Source organism: Apis cerana, linkage group LG3, assembly GCF_029169275.1.
Source record: "Apis cerana isolate GH-2021 linkage group LG3, AcerK_1.0, whole genome shotgun sequence".
Lineage (NCBI taxonomy): Eukaryota > Metazoa > Arthropoda > Insecta > Hymenoptera > Apidae > Apis > Apis cerana.
The window spans coordinates 1,194,665-1,211,299 of record NC_083854.1 but is presented as its reverse complement, the minus strand read 5'-3'; the positions used below and the strand labels follow the sequence as shown (position 1 = coordinate 1,211,299).

Below are 16,635 nucleotides of genomic sequence, written 5' to 3'. Positions count from 1 at the left end.
ATTATTTATTATCCATTTTCTTTCATTCTTATATTAAAATATTTCAATTATTAAAATATTAAAATATTTCAGTTATTTAATATTTTCTTATTTTCCTATAATTGCGGAAATGTTTTTAGAATATGTGATTTATTATATAATAATCTAATAATGATTTATGTTTTAAATTATTTTCTAATTATAAATTATCTTTTATTTTATAAATTTTAACATAAACAAATCTTTATTTAATTTAGTTATTCTAATACAATTTTACAAAGTTGAATATGTATATATATTTTGGTCACTATATATATGTTTTTAAAAAGCAATATGTTGTAATTAATTTAAATTAACCGCTATAATAGTTAAATAGTTAATGAATGTGCCTCATGAGGGCAGTAATCTATATCTTCTTACTTTCTTCTTATATTTCATTTCTATAATCTATCAATCTAATACTTCCATTTTCGAAAGCAACTCGTGTGTGCGCGGATCATGTTAAATTTAAAGTTTTATTAAATAAATCCATTTATTAAAACAGAATCGATCATCGAATCCCCCAATAAATTATGGGCCTAGTCTCAAAACTTTACATTTTAAATTAAAAAGTGAATCATATTGGAAAAGAAACAATTTAGTGAGTTAATTAATATATTTAAATTTAAACGTGCACGATTAAAATTATTTATAGTGTTATTCATTTTCTTTTGCATCTAATTTTTTTTTAATTTAATTTTAAAAAAATTTATAAGATGTTAGATTATTCAATGATCATAGAATATGTTGAATAAAAATAATTATAATTTATGAAAAATATCCATAAAAGCAGTTAACAAAAAATGATCATTGATGCTATATTGATAGTATATATTCTCATTTCATAGCTGAAAATTTCTGGAACTAAGGTAACGAAAAAACTGAAACTAATATAATTCTTGCAATTTTCAGAATTGTACTATATAAAACAGTTGCTAAAATATGAATAAAGTTTGTAAATGTTTATTTTTTCTTTGCAAACCAATATAGTACAAAGTTACTTTATTAAAACAATTGCTATTTATGAAAATAAATAAAAAAGTCGATATGAATTAATTATTTAAGTTTTATTAACTTTTATTAACTTTTTAATTGTTAACTTTTTTGACATATTTTTTATGTAATTATAAGCATTTCACATATGTAAATAGAATTTAGAGATAAATTATTAAATTTTGAAATAATTAAAGAAAATGTTAGATGAATTTGCAAGGAAAAAAAATATATATATATTATTTCCTTAAAAAGCTTATTATATATATAAAATTTACTAATATAATTATAACTTATAAAACTTATAAAACTTATTTAATATAATTCTCATTATCAAAATAATATGATCAAATTTAATTTCAAAGAATTCATTCAAGTGTAATTATTGTAATAAATTTAATGATATAACATTTGTTTATAGAAAATAATTAAAAAATTAAACAAAATTTGAACTATTCAAATAAAGTCAACTAAGACAAAATAGTTATAACAAAAGTAGCTTTTCTATCAATTATATTAAAAATTTGATAATATTATCATTACTAATTATTATTATTAATTATGAATATGAATCAATAATGATGTAATATCTTATATATATCATGATAAACTTCTCATCTGTAGAAAATTAAAAGATAAGATTAACTAAATAGATTAGCTAATAAAATTAAAGATATTATAAATAAAGGTATAATTTTCTTGAATGCTTTAGTAGCAAAAATGAAATTATTGAATACATTATACAGAATATATTAAATGAGAAAGTGCAATAAGGAATATCTCATAAGGAATTGAAATTACCAAAAAAATGTTTTAACAAAAGTTGTTTGGTTCAAAAGGGAATATTATATGATAAATTATAGTAAATTATTTTTTGTAGATCCAAAAAAGATTTCAATATCAATTTCATTTTTTTAAATAGAACTACGTAATTTTGAATGTATTAATTTATTTATTTGGGTATTTTCTATAAAAAAAATAATTATAATAATAAAATAATTAACATATCTTTATTAAAAAACAATTGATTAGGAAATATTTTAACATAAAGTTTATAAAATTTTTAAATGAGATAAAAGACATGAAAAATAATATATCATATTTCTTGTTTTTTTTTATCTATGGTCAATTTTATTCTTCAAATTATAATATCTTCTAGATCAATAATTTGTTTCATAATCTGTTTCATAATGATATTTATTTTTCAATGAATATCTTTTTCTTGGAGAAATTTCTATTTTTTAAATATTTTTTTGAAACATTTAAAGATATAATTTTTGTTATTAAAATTATTTATGCTTTGTTATAAAACTCTGTTGATACACATTTAATTTATTTATTATAATTTTATACAATTTTTTTTATAAAATATTAAATATTTAAAATAGTTTATGAAAAAGATGTTTGTGAACTATTTTATTTCTCTTTGATTTTCATTGGATTATTATGAAAAGAATTTGTATTGAATACAAATTTTTTTTTCTATCAATTATAATAAATTCAATCATATAATAATCATAACTTCTTAATTTTTTTTCTTTATATTTATCTTTATATTTATTTATATTTATAAGTATTTCAAATATATTTTAAAGTATTCTTAATTGTTTAAGGAAATTTGATATTGATATATGTTTGTAGTGAATTGAATTATTTTTTCTAAATTTAGAATAAGATTAAATTATTCGGTACATTCAAATAATCACAAAATTTCAGATCATTATTTTATTAAAATACAATAATATATAAATAGTTTTATAATTCTTAACTTTTATATTTTTTCCAAGTTTTTTTTTAATATTTAAATTTTTAATCTTGTCTTTGTACTTTTTATATAAGATAAATTGAAGATGATAATATTAGATACTGGAAAAAATTCGTGCGGATTTTTAGATTCAGGATTTTTTAAAAAATAATTTTATTTGACAAGTCAAATAATCGTCATTTATTTTTACATTTTTTTTCAGCATTCTAACTTTCATAAAAATTTAGAAATTTATAAAAAGTTAATTAATTAATGATTTTATTTTAAAAATTTTTATTTGTAAGAAAATTCAACATAAATAAAAAGAAATATATATATATATATTTCTTATTTTTTAAATCATAGAAACAACACAAAACATCATATAGCATTTATTATCTTTCTTTGAACGATATTGTATTCATTTGTTTAATATTTTATAAAAAGCAAATAAATCTCATTTTAACTACACATTTTTTTATATTCAAATATCTGCAATTTTTCATAGATTTGCATGTGATTATTTCCGTAGTTCAGACAAGTAAATGAATACCTGGCAGCTCGCAAGTCGTATTCTACTCCTTTTATAATCACATTTTTTCTTTTACTACACTACTTGGAAATGGAAGTAAAAAAGAGATTATATATTAATAATTATGTAAAACAAAGCATTAAGATAAGATAATATGTGATAATATGAATAATTACTAGTAGGAGAATTAATATATTGGTAATAGAAATAATCATGGAGAAGTTGCCCGAAATAATAGGAGAATATGGAATGGTTAATAATAGGAAAACTGGTGTAGTGATAGTAGAGCTATAATGGGGAAAAGAAATTGTCCAAGTTGTCCTGATTCTAAAGCAAAAAATTAAAAAAACATAACAGGACAAATAAATAAAAAAAACATAAGAGAACAAAAAATAAAAAAAACAATATAATAGAAGAATAGTTAATGAAGAAATATTCTTAGTATTTTTGGAATGTAAAAAAAAGATAAAAAGAAGGATAGTAGTCTATATAATCATATATATATATATTCACATTCATGTAAGACAAAGCATGATTATTTTTTAGGAGAATATGGAATGGTTAATAGTGGAGGAATTGACATACTATATACTACATATTAGTAGCAAGAATTGTGAAATGATTAAAGAGGGAAAAGAATTAGCTAGACTTATAATATTTATTTTTCTTTGTTATATTCATTTGTCATTATATTTTATGAAAACAAGTGAGTGATGTTTTTTCTAGGTTTTTTCTAGATTCTTTATATTCGAATATCAGTAAGATTTATACAAAAAAATCCAGTAAAATAAAATAAATGTAAATTTATTATTTTTAATAAGGAGTGTCATAAACACATTTATTTTATTAATTATTTTTCTTGAATTGTTTAAAGCAGAATTCAACAACTTCTTCATGAATTACATGAATCTGGCTCTTGATTAAATGGTTTTCCTACTTTTTTTCCTTAAGAAATTACATAATTTCCTCTTTTAGTAAAGATTTTCATATCATGCATAAAATAATTATTATTATATGCATAATCAGTGAAATAAAAGATATGGAATATGAATAATTATAGAAGAAATTATCATCGAATTTAATTTTAATAATTTTTAACAATTGAAATTAAGAATAAAGTTACTTCCATAAGTTATTTTCATAAATTATTTCTATAACTTATTTCAATAGCATCAAATAACAGCACTTACAGATAAACATCAAACAATTATCAAAACATTAAACTGTAGATCAAAATTATATGAAAAGCAGATCAACTAATAAGTACGAATAAATGTTGTTTAAACAATTTAAATAAAGTTGTTATTTAAAGTAATTTTATTCGAAATTTTAACTAGTTACTTTTTTAGCAGGTTAATCTTCTGAACAAGTAAAACACGAGCTATAATTGACTTGCCAGTTGTCAGTGACATAAACATTTTTATGTGATTCTTTCAATACAATCTTGTCTACACATATGTTTTGCAATATTTATTACAATATTTATTGTAATATTTCTAAATTTGAATTCATAAAATAAGAAATCGCGATTTTTTATTTTTCCACTTTCCATTTTTAATTTCATATAAATAAATATATTAAAACAATTAAAAACTACTATCATGTATAGTAATAATAGCATGAATGTAATTTCTATTAATATTATTTTTATGTCTTAAACTTGTAAATTATTTATTGAAATCCAACTTTATTTCATTGTAAGTAGGAATTTTTTCTAGTATCTTTACGACTTTTTAAAATGAAATAATTTTTTTAAAATTATTAATTAGATAAGCCAACTTGAATTTTTTTTAAAAGAAGAAGAATTAATTTATTAGATAATGTGTAAAAAAAAATTAAAAATAAATTATTGATAAAAATTGGGCGAAAAAAAGTAGTCATCAATTAATACAGGCATTGAAGATTTTTAGATTGATGTAACTTTAAAAAAATTATTTCGTTTTAAAATATCCAATTATTATTATGAATCACTGTAAATATTTTGACTTTAAAATATAATTTTGAATGATTATTTTTACAACAAAAATTTTTATACGAAAATGTTTTTACTTACTTTGACATTATTGAATCACAATAATTTTGTTATATATCAATTAATAAAATCAATTAATAAAATCAATTAATAAAATTAATTAATAAAAAATGAGAAACAAAGAATATATTATAATATGATTTAATTTTGGATCAATTATAATATTAATAATAATAATAATAATAATAATATTAATAATAATAATAATAATAATATTTAAGTTTATTATTTTTATAAATAATAAAAAATAATAATGTATATAATAATATAAAATAAATAAAAATAATAATTAAATATAAAATAAATAAAAATAATTAAATATAAAATAAATAAAAATAATATATTAAGATGTTTATTTTTATTTGATTTAAGTTATAATAATAAATGAAAAAAGTCAAATTTATAATTATCCGAAATTGCAATTGTGATAAATATAAAAAAAAGAAATTTCTGCAATCTTCATTTTCAGTACATTTTTCATTTGATTTGCTTATGCTATAAGATTCAATGCAAATAAGGCAATAATATTTTTTATTTTCTTTATTTTCTCATTATTCTTTTTTTTTTATAATTCAAAAAGATTTGTTTTGATTTGTATCCTATAATTTACATTCTTTTTTTTTTTTCAATTCTTTTCTAATGTTTTTTCTTTTAGAAATATCAATATAATTATAGTAAACTTTCTTTTTTTTTTAAACATTATAATATTTTTACATATTTATTACTTTTATTACTTTTTATTACTTTTGAATTTAATTTATAAATTTTGATTAATGAGACGTTTAAAACTGTTAAATAGCGATCAATATTTAAAAAAGGCATTAAAATTTAAAAAATAGAAACTTACAAAGAGAATATTTATTTTTTAAATTAGTAAGAAAAAAGTTAGTTAGTTTAGAATATCAAAAAATTATTTTTTTTGATTATGTATGTTTCTATTGTATATTATATTACAAATATGAATTTTCATATTTAAAATTTGTGTTAATGTATTATATGTATTATAATGTATTATATAGTATGTTTGTCTGTATATTTTAAATATCTATACAAATTTTTTATATTTTTTTATATTAATATATGATTTATGACTTAAAGTAATAGCATAATAATCAATATAATATTTATATTGATTATATAGCTAAATAAGAAAAAAATATAAACATTATATAAATATAGATTTAAAACTTTATTATAAAATAATGACAAAAATATAAAAAATAAATGATAGAGATTAATTAATCTCAAAGTTATTGAGATTAAATATATTTATTTATATAAGCTATACATATTATAAGACATTAAGCTATATATACTATGAAATATATAAATATAATTACGTGTTATAGAAAAAAAATGTCCTTTTGTATATAGTTTTATTGTTTACTTTTCAAGATGTTCAATAGAGAATGTTTGTCAGTATTTCCAAGAAAAATAAAATAACTTCAAAATATTTCATTTCTTTTAACCTTGATAAAAAAATATAAGAAAGAACTGTTAAACAATCAGAACAATTTTTTTTTAAATTATAAAAATATTTTAAGTTAATATTGAATGCAATCTAAAAATAATAATAAATACACAATATTTTTTTTTAAAAAGTAGCCAAAAGAAAAAAATTAAACGAAATCGAAATTAAAATTGTAATAATTTTATAAATAAAAATTATTTGATAAAAATTAAATATAAATTATTTGATAAAAAATAAATTATTATAACTATATATAACTATTAAATACTTCCAAAATACTAAGAGTTCTTATGTAGTTTATAATTATTTAAAAAATATTACGAATTATATTAAAAAAAATAAAACATCCAGGAAATTATCTAAAATTATTTTTACAAGAGAAACATTTTATGATATGTATTCAATTCTAATGACATGATAAGTAGCAGAAGAAATTGCATAGAAATTAGTATTATATGCAGTGCAATGGATGATAAAGATAAAAAGATTTGATTAAAAAATTTAAAAAGATGTAAAATATTAAAAAGAACATTGTTAGTTATAAAAAAGTCAAATTGGAATTTGCAAAACAACGAATTCATTATAAAAAGAGTTAGACGAAAATAATTTTCTGATTTAAAAGATTTAATTTAATTTAATCTCAATATTATTTTTACAGATTTAAGAACAGAATTAATATTATAAAAACAAACAAATAATATAGATAATTATAGGTATTATTAAAGCAAAACAAATTTTGAATTTATTTTTTCAAGAATGAATAATAAAAAAAATATATTGATAAGCACTTCATGCATATTCCATAATTAAGAAAAAAATCTATTTTTCAATAAAATAATGCAGCTATATATTTTGTATATAGTACAAAATTATTTTAAATACAAAAAAATAGATACTTTATATGAAATACGAACGAGATATAAATATTTTAGAAAACATTAATAAGTATATAATATAATATAATATAATATAATATGATAAAAATTATATAATAATATATTTTATAATAATATTACATAATATATTAATATATATTAAAATAATATATTAATATATTATTATAAATATAATAAAAATAAACTTTTAATTTTTTACGAAAAACCTGTTTTATAGTTTTATTATTTTGATAGTTTTATTTTATAGTTTTATTATTATTATTCTTAAAAATATTGATAAAATTTCTGCGTTGAAAAACTTTATATTTTGTGAACTAAGTATTAATATTTTTTTTTAACATGAATTTATGTCTTATAGTATTGTAACGGATGTTAAAATAAAATCTACAAAATTTATAAATTTATATATCAATCTATTTACTATTAAAATGAATTATTTTAAGAAAATTCAAAATAATAATACAACTCTTAATTTTTTTAGAAATTAAAGATGTTATTTTTCTTTTAATATTATTATAATTATAAATTTAATTCTTTTTTTAAAAAAATTTTTTTGTAAAATTCTAAAAAATTTGCTTTTCATATGAAAATTTCGTAATTTCAGTATGCATTATTAATAATCAATCATATGAATTATCAATCAAAAAAATACAACTGATCTATAACTACGATTAAGAATTCGGTAATTCAGAATGATTTTTTTTTATCATCATCATCTATCATCATCTATCAATCGTTAATTTTACAAGGAATTGATTTTATATTCATTATATTTATTTTATATTAATTATTATATTTTTTATATATAATTTTATTAAAAATAGTAATATTATTAAAAGTAGTAAAATATCTATGAATATATAGACAAAATTTATCTATAAGTTATTTTATGAGTGTTGATCATTGATGGCGAAGAAATTTTCTTAATAATATTATTTTTAAATTATTTTTTTTTTATAGTGCTGTTTTTTTTAATTTGAAAAATTGTTACATGTATCATTAGATCTCTGCATTTCTGTTTCCAAATTGACCTAAACTACCTAAACTAACATTTCAAATGAAAATTTTTCTATTAAATGGTTTTCTAGCAATGCTAAAATTTTTGTTTTTCTAATTAACTTCAAAAAATTCTTTAGATTTTTTTCCTATTTTTTAATTCCATGATTATGTTGTATTTTTTTTTATAAAAAATTACTGTTTAAATTCTTCATTATTTTTTTTTACATAAATTCCCTCATCTTCACTTACTTGATATTCGTTAAAAGTAAATTTTGGCATATTTTTAATATGATATTCTTATTTATAATATAATTAAATTAGATCAATAATAAATATGGTATATTAAAAATTAATTATCGATAAATCTCGTATTTGGATAAGATAAAATTGTGGAACTTTTCTTTTTTTTTCAAAACTTGATTTTTGAATACATTGATTAAAATATTACAATAAATGTATGTATTGAATTATTCTTATCTCATATATTATTCTTATCTTAATAGTTTCAGCTCTTCGTTCTTAATTTGTATGTATTTTAATAATTTCTCAAAATCGATTATTATGAGCATCAATTTTTGATATTTTATTCAATGATTCTGATTTCAAATTTTTAGCATTTTTTGATAGTATTTTTTAAACAAAATTTTAAAATAATGAAGCAACATCTATTTTTCTAATTTCATATAATTAATATTTTTATAATAATTTATTTATTATATTATATTATTTTTTAAAAATATTAAAAAAGTACGATTTACATGATATTCTCATTATATTTTATATTCCAAGATTGTATTTATTTTTATAACAAATATTTTGATTGGAAATACTAAATTATGTAGTTTAAAAGAAAAATTATCTATTATTATTTATATTTATTTATTTACTTATTTATTTAATTATATTTAGCATGTATAGATTTTGGTCTTTTTTTATATATTTTTACATAGATTTCATAAATCTAAATAATAAATGATACATTGAATTACATCTTCTTCATATTATCTTCTTTTCATGAAATGCAAAATCATTTATTTTTTATTTGCAATATAATCTAAGAAACATTCTAATGATATGATTTAAAAATCATTCTAATAAGTTTAGAAAATAGTAATACAATTTAAAAAATATTTATTACATAACTTGAATGCGAATATTGACGATATTAATGCAAAAAAAAAAAATACAAGAAATAATATATATATTTCATATATTATAACGTATATATTATATATGCAAACTTAATTGACAAAGATAGATTAAGTAAGATTATACTGAACCATATTTTACAATTATTATAATTGATAACAATTATTATTATTGATAAAACTTATAACACTTTTACTTTTTTTAATAAATATATTAATTATGTAATAAACGTTACACTGTCTTAGCAATTATTATTCTTTGTTACATCCATTGTTATTGCTATTTAATATATATACATGTATACATATACATATATACATATATATATATATGATTAATGATGAATTTATCATTCGATATGTATTAAATTCGAAAAATTTGTTTTATATGTTTTATATGTCTGTCAAATAAAAACAAAATACGAATTAAAAAACGTAAATATTTCTTTACTTGGAAATATTTTATTGAGGAAAATTTCAAAAATTGTCATTGATCGTTATTATCTTTTTTTTTAAGCACATTGTGATAGTTCAGCTTTTATTATTGGATATACTAGTGTAGCATTTGCTAACTCCTGTTTACATTTTTCAAATACAGTTGTGATTTTTGTTTTATCTCTCTTCTTATTTTAGTATTATAAATGAGTTTACATAAATTACAGTTTTCATATATTGATAAAAATGTATCATTTAATTTTATTCACTTAAAAATTTTCTCAATTATAGCATTTTTGTTTCTTAAACTTGATTATTTTTCAAAATAAGATTAAATTAAATTAAGTAACAGAATTGAATGTTGATCTTCTAATCTAAGAAGTCTATTTCCTTTTTCATGGAATTATTAATTTAAAATTTATTAATTTAAATTATAAATAACTAGTAATAATAATTAATTATTAATAATAAATACATAATTTTTTAATTATTCATTTACAGTAAATAAAATAATTGCTATTTATAGAATATATATGTATAATGTACATTGTACAAATATATACAAAAAAATATATGTAGAATGAAAATAGAATTTATTTGTTGTTCAAAATGAGTAATGCAAAATTTTGATATAAAAAGATAAATATGATTTTTTAAGAAATGAATAATAAATAATATGTAGTTGGAATACAAAAATAAACAATAAATTATAAAGTATATTAAATTAGAAAAAAATTTTATATATAAATAAAAAATAAAATTAGATAAATAGTAAAGTCAGTCAAAATTCAACTCGATCTTTGAAATGTATCATTTTCTTCCGTCTATTCTTTCTTAACATTGAACAGACTTCTTTAACGAACGAATTAATTTGCATTTAATAATAAATAGATTATAAATAAAATTCCTAAAAAATAACATACACGATATTATCGGGTTAACATATTCTTCTTCCTTAAATTGATTATTTGTAATTCAATAATTCCAGTATAGAATTTTGAATTATTTTTACATTAAAAAAACAGATTTTTTTAATAATAATAAAATTTAACATATTTACTTTCTATTGTATCATAAATTTCTGCTTATTATATTTTGAATGTATTGTAGTATAATGATCAATATATCATTAATGTAAGGTTAACGTATTTATCGTTTAATTCGTTAGATCGTCATTTATATCAGTTGATTATTTATAATTTAATAAGAGAATTGAGACTCTTGAATTATTTCTATCTTTTATTAAAAATATTGATAGTTTTAAAAAAATAATAAATATTTATACTCGATATATAATATCTCGTTCAATATTATAATGTTGATATTTATCATTGTACATATTTTTAATCTATACTCTTTGAGTATGCAATACATCTCGAAATTTTTTGTTAATAATATGATGACTTGAATTTTTGATAATGTTGAGCTGCAGTAGTTGCGTTTCCATCAAATTAAATTAATATCTACAATATTTTGAAATATTCGATATTCATTTGTATAATAATTGTATTTTTGTAATTTATGCTCTTTGAGAATGCGATGCATTATCATTTCGAAACTTCTTGTTAATAATGTGATAATTGAATAGAATTTTATGATAATATTTTATGATAATATTGAGTTGCAATTGCAGTTGCTTTCTATGATACCTAAATATATTGAAATATTCGTTATTTGTTTGTATGATAATTGTGCATAGCTTTTGCAATTTATATTCTTTAAGAATCAGATGCATTGTTAATTATGTAATAATTTGAATGAAATTTTTGATAATTTTGAGCTGCAGTCGTTGTGTTTTTATCATGTTACATCTAAAAATATATTGAAATATTCGTTACTCATTTGCACAAAAATTGTATATTTTTGCAATTTATGAATACGATGCATCTCGAAACTTTTTGTTAGTAAGATAGTGGATGCAATTCTTGATAAGTGATAAGTTGTATAGTTACAATATGTTGAAATATTCGATATTCACTGACATAATAATTATGTATTGTAAATTAAGAATTTTTAATAATTTGAGTTCGTTTTTCCTCTTATTGTGCTCTTATTTTATTTTTTGAAAGAGAAGTCTAGAAAATACTCTGGAAAAAATCTTTTTTCTTCAAAAAATTAATATATTTCCAGAAAAAATATATTACGTTGATATAATGGCTGGAAAAGAAGAAAGTTTATAGATATATAAGAGAAAATTTATAATATAATTTTTGAATTATTTTCAATTTTTAATAAAAAAACATAGTTTTATTTAAAAAATATTAAAATGACTTGAATTTTTTATTCAATAAAAATTTTTTTAATTTAATTTAATTTTTTTCTTATGAAGTAAAAAATTCTAATTTAATTTATAATTCGCTTTGACTCTAGCTAGTATTTGAATTATAGCAAATTCTATGATTATGACAAATTTCTGGTGACTTTTATTATATGAAAAAGTAAATAATAATTGAAAATAAAGATTGAAAATTTATTAAAATTAAAATATTATATGTTCAGTTTTTATTTCTCTTTTTAATTAAAAATGCAATAAATTAATTGTTAATTTTTATTTATAATATAAATTATCTAATATCTTTTAATATATGTATAAATATAAAATAAATTTATTCAATAAATGCTATAAATTTAGAAAAATTTATAATAGTAATAAGATTGATTGACATTTTTGAAAAAATTTTGAAAAATATTGTTACCATCTGGATGCCAAAATATATAAATAGTATAATATAATTATAAAAAAGATTAAAATAAAATTTTAAATTAAATAAATATTAATTATAACAAAAATAATATTATAAAAAATTTAATAGTATTTTTATTAATCCTAATAGCATATAAAAAGTTTGTTAAATTGAATAAATTTTATGGCGATATATCTCAAATACATTTCATTTCAACAGATCATTTTTGTTACACATATATATATATATAAAATAATTGAAAAAAAAATAAGAATCATTCTTTAGTTGATATTGTTTATAAGCAACTAATTGTTTATAAGCAAATAAGTGAAAAATTAGTAATTTTCTTGTTATATTATTCTCTATTATACATTTTTATAATAACTTAATTAGCAATATAATGATTAATATTATGTATCTTCATCTATAGAAATTCAAATATTGTATTCTATAGTATTTCTGAATGTTTCAAATGTATGACTTACCAAAGATTTTACAGATATTTTTTTCTTATATTTTTTAAGAAAACTTTTCCACACTATATTATCTAAACATTCTCAAGACATGTTTACTATCTATCTAATACAAATCGATTTTATTATCTAAAATTGATTTTTATTTGATACTACATTAGTTGTATTTGATTTCGAATATACTATTACATACAATATTGTATGAGCAACAGTATTTGCATGTTGAGTTAATTACGACTTTCTATCACAATTAGTTTATTTGAACTTATTATATATTATATATGCATAAACATTAATAAGAACTTTTAACAATTAATATTCTTCAAACGATAAAATTTCAACTAACATTTCAATACATTTATGTTGTTCTGCAATATTTTTTGTTTTTTAAGAATTTATATTTCTTAAGAATTATTTAAGAATTATTAAAAATGTAAAATAAGTATAAATATATATATTGTAAAAAAAATAAATATATTGTAAAATATGCATTTGGAATAATAAATATTAAATAGAGAATTTAATAGAAATATTACATTTACTGAGAATATATTGTATATTATATAAAATATGTACTGTTAAATATGCTGGTAAATTGAAAAGGAATATGATCTTATTGATTCTAGCGAATTTACATAATACAATCATCGATTTAAAAAAAAAATAAAAGTTTAGAGAAAGCTTAGAAATTCATATATGATTCTTTTTTTTGCCATATTACAATTGAAAAAAGAATAAAAAGGAATTAGGAAAAAGATATTTTTAAAATCTTTCTTTGACAGAATATAATTTGAATTTATGAAGCAAAATAACTAAAAATGATGATAAATTATATAATTTATAAATTGATTATTATACTGTATTTACTTATAGTTTCCAATCTTTTTGTTATCTCTTATTAAAGTTTATTTAATCAATAAATTATTAATATATATCTATCATGATAGTTTTTATATTTTGATTTAAAGTATAAATCCTACAAAATCGATCTTAAATTACATTTATTAATGCATTAAAATACATAATATCTATTTTTTGAAGATAAAAAACATCAAGGAATAAGATAATTTACATAGAATTTAATATTCAAGTTTTTTTTTACAATTTCTGTATTTACGTCATAATTAATATATAATTAACATTTTGCGAAAATATCATGAAGATTGGAAGAAAGATTGATGTGAAAGTATCATGAAGATCATTTTTATTTTCTTATTTTCTACAAAAATATATTTTTTTTTCATAAAATTCTTATTTACATCAAAATGAATAATTAGATAATAAAATAATTAGATAATAAAAAATTTCAATATTTTATTCAATATTTAAAATTCATTTATTGTCTAATAAATCCATGGACTAATTGTATCGTCTATGCGCCTTTAACGTGTTTTTTTTTTAAAGTGTTAACAATGTAATTTGATGTGAAAGTATTAGCGAAAAGTATCGACACGATGAATTTTCTTCTACCATAAAACCCTTAACGCACTTTTAATTATCTAAGCTTATTAAGTTTATTAAGTTTATTAAGCTTAAAGTTTATTAAGTTTTTTAAAAAATCTCAATTTACAAGATTGTAGACGGAAAACATTCGCTTAAAAATATGCATACGTAAAATTTTAAAATAGTTTTTCTCAAAAATAGTCTTATTTATTGCTCATTATAAATTAAATTAACATTTGCATATCTTTTATTTCATTGTTATTATCATTTCATTCTTTCTTATTTTTTTTTTTTTTTTTTGAATTAAATAACTTAAATTTGGCTTTATTTTAATCATACATCGGTTTTTCTTAAAAGAAATATTATTGATTGATTTGATTTTATCTATTGCAGAAATGATTTTTAAATTTCCTTTTTTATAGAGAATGACTATTATATTTTCTTTATTAAATTGTTAATTATTATATTTTTTTTATTAAATTGTTAATTATTATATTTTCTTTATTAAATTAATTTTATCTTTTTATTAAATAACATTTCATTTCCATTTATTATTTAACTAAAAAAAATATTATTAAACATTAAAAAATTATAAGAAAATTATAAATTATTAAGATTTAATTTTATATGTTCTAAAATCATTAATTGTAGTAATAATAATTGAAATATATTTCGCCAAAAATTTATTTAATATTTCATGTATTTTTTTTACTCTATATTATAAATTATTTCTGATTAGATTGATTCTAATTAGAATATTAGATCTTGTGTATCTTATGAAATATAATTTTATACATTTCTTTGAATTTCTAGATTTGAAATTCTTCGAAATTCTAGATTTCTTTAAATCTATCATTTATTTGTCTTGAATTCGGATAGTTCTTTTTAAAATTTTTTTTATTTTTCTTTTCTAGAATTAGAACAAATGAATATCTTTATATTTCTAGATATCTATATATCTTTTATAAATTTCTTGTTACTGGAAAATTATTTAGAAACATTTAGAATATTATTATTAGAATATTTGTATGTATTTGTATCATTGTAAAATACGTACTTTAACAATTATGCGATAAATTTGTTTTAATCATTTGTTTTAATCTAACAGATATTAAAAACATGATTTTATAGAAAAATAGAATTTTTCTAATTGCATAGAAATATATCTGCAAAATAATGGTTTGTTATAATTTAATTGTAAGAATTATTTTTTTGATATTATTACTGATTACAAATTTATTATTATTGATGTTGAATAATAACGAAGAAATCAGCTATATTTTGAAAAATTCTTTATGAGATATAGTATGGGTTTAGCTGAAATATTTTTTCTGTTTTTGTTTTTTTTATTTATTTAATTTAAATTTTTGTTTAAGAAGCTCAACTCATATATTGTTAAAGTCATCCAAAATAACATTCAAAATGTTTTAGGTAATTATTGTTTATAAAAAAATTATTATTGAAAAATAATAAACAGTATTACTCTCATATTAGAATATATATGTCAATAATTTTGATTTTTTGTATGAAATTTTATGCAAAAAGAAACGAAATGCATTATATCCTTACATATATTGTGGAAACTAAAATAGATTCAGCGAAAAAATTAATTAAGAGTATCTAATGATTTTATAAAAAAGTTTTATTTAGAAGATCCACAAAACATTCCAAATTTTTATATATAAATAAAAAAATAATTTACAAGTTCTTAGAAAGGATAAAAAATCGTAAATTTTTGTTAGAAAAGTAAAATACTTTGATTAAATT

The 16,635-nt window shown here is 17.3% G+C and overlaps 1 long non-coding RNA gene across 2 annotated transcripts in view; it reads left to right on the top strand.

Moving 5' to 3' along the window:
- Positions 1 to 319: 319 nt before the first annotated feature.
- The window catches only part of LOC114578045 (uncharacterized), a 91,501-nt gene continuing 75,185 nt past the window's right edge, over positions 320 to 16,635 (top strand). For both annotated transcript variants that reach the window (XR_003698629.2, XR_009829309.1), the window contains exon 1: positions 320 to 619. This is a non-coding gene — a long non-coding RNA (uncharacterized LOC114578045). The remainder of the gene's footprint in view (positions 620 to 16,635) is intronic.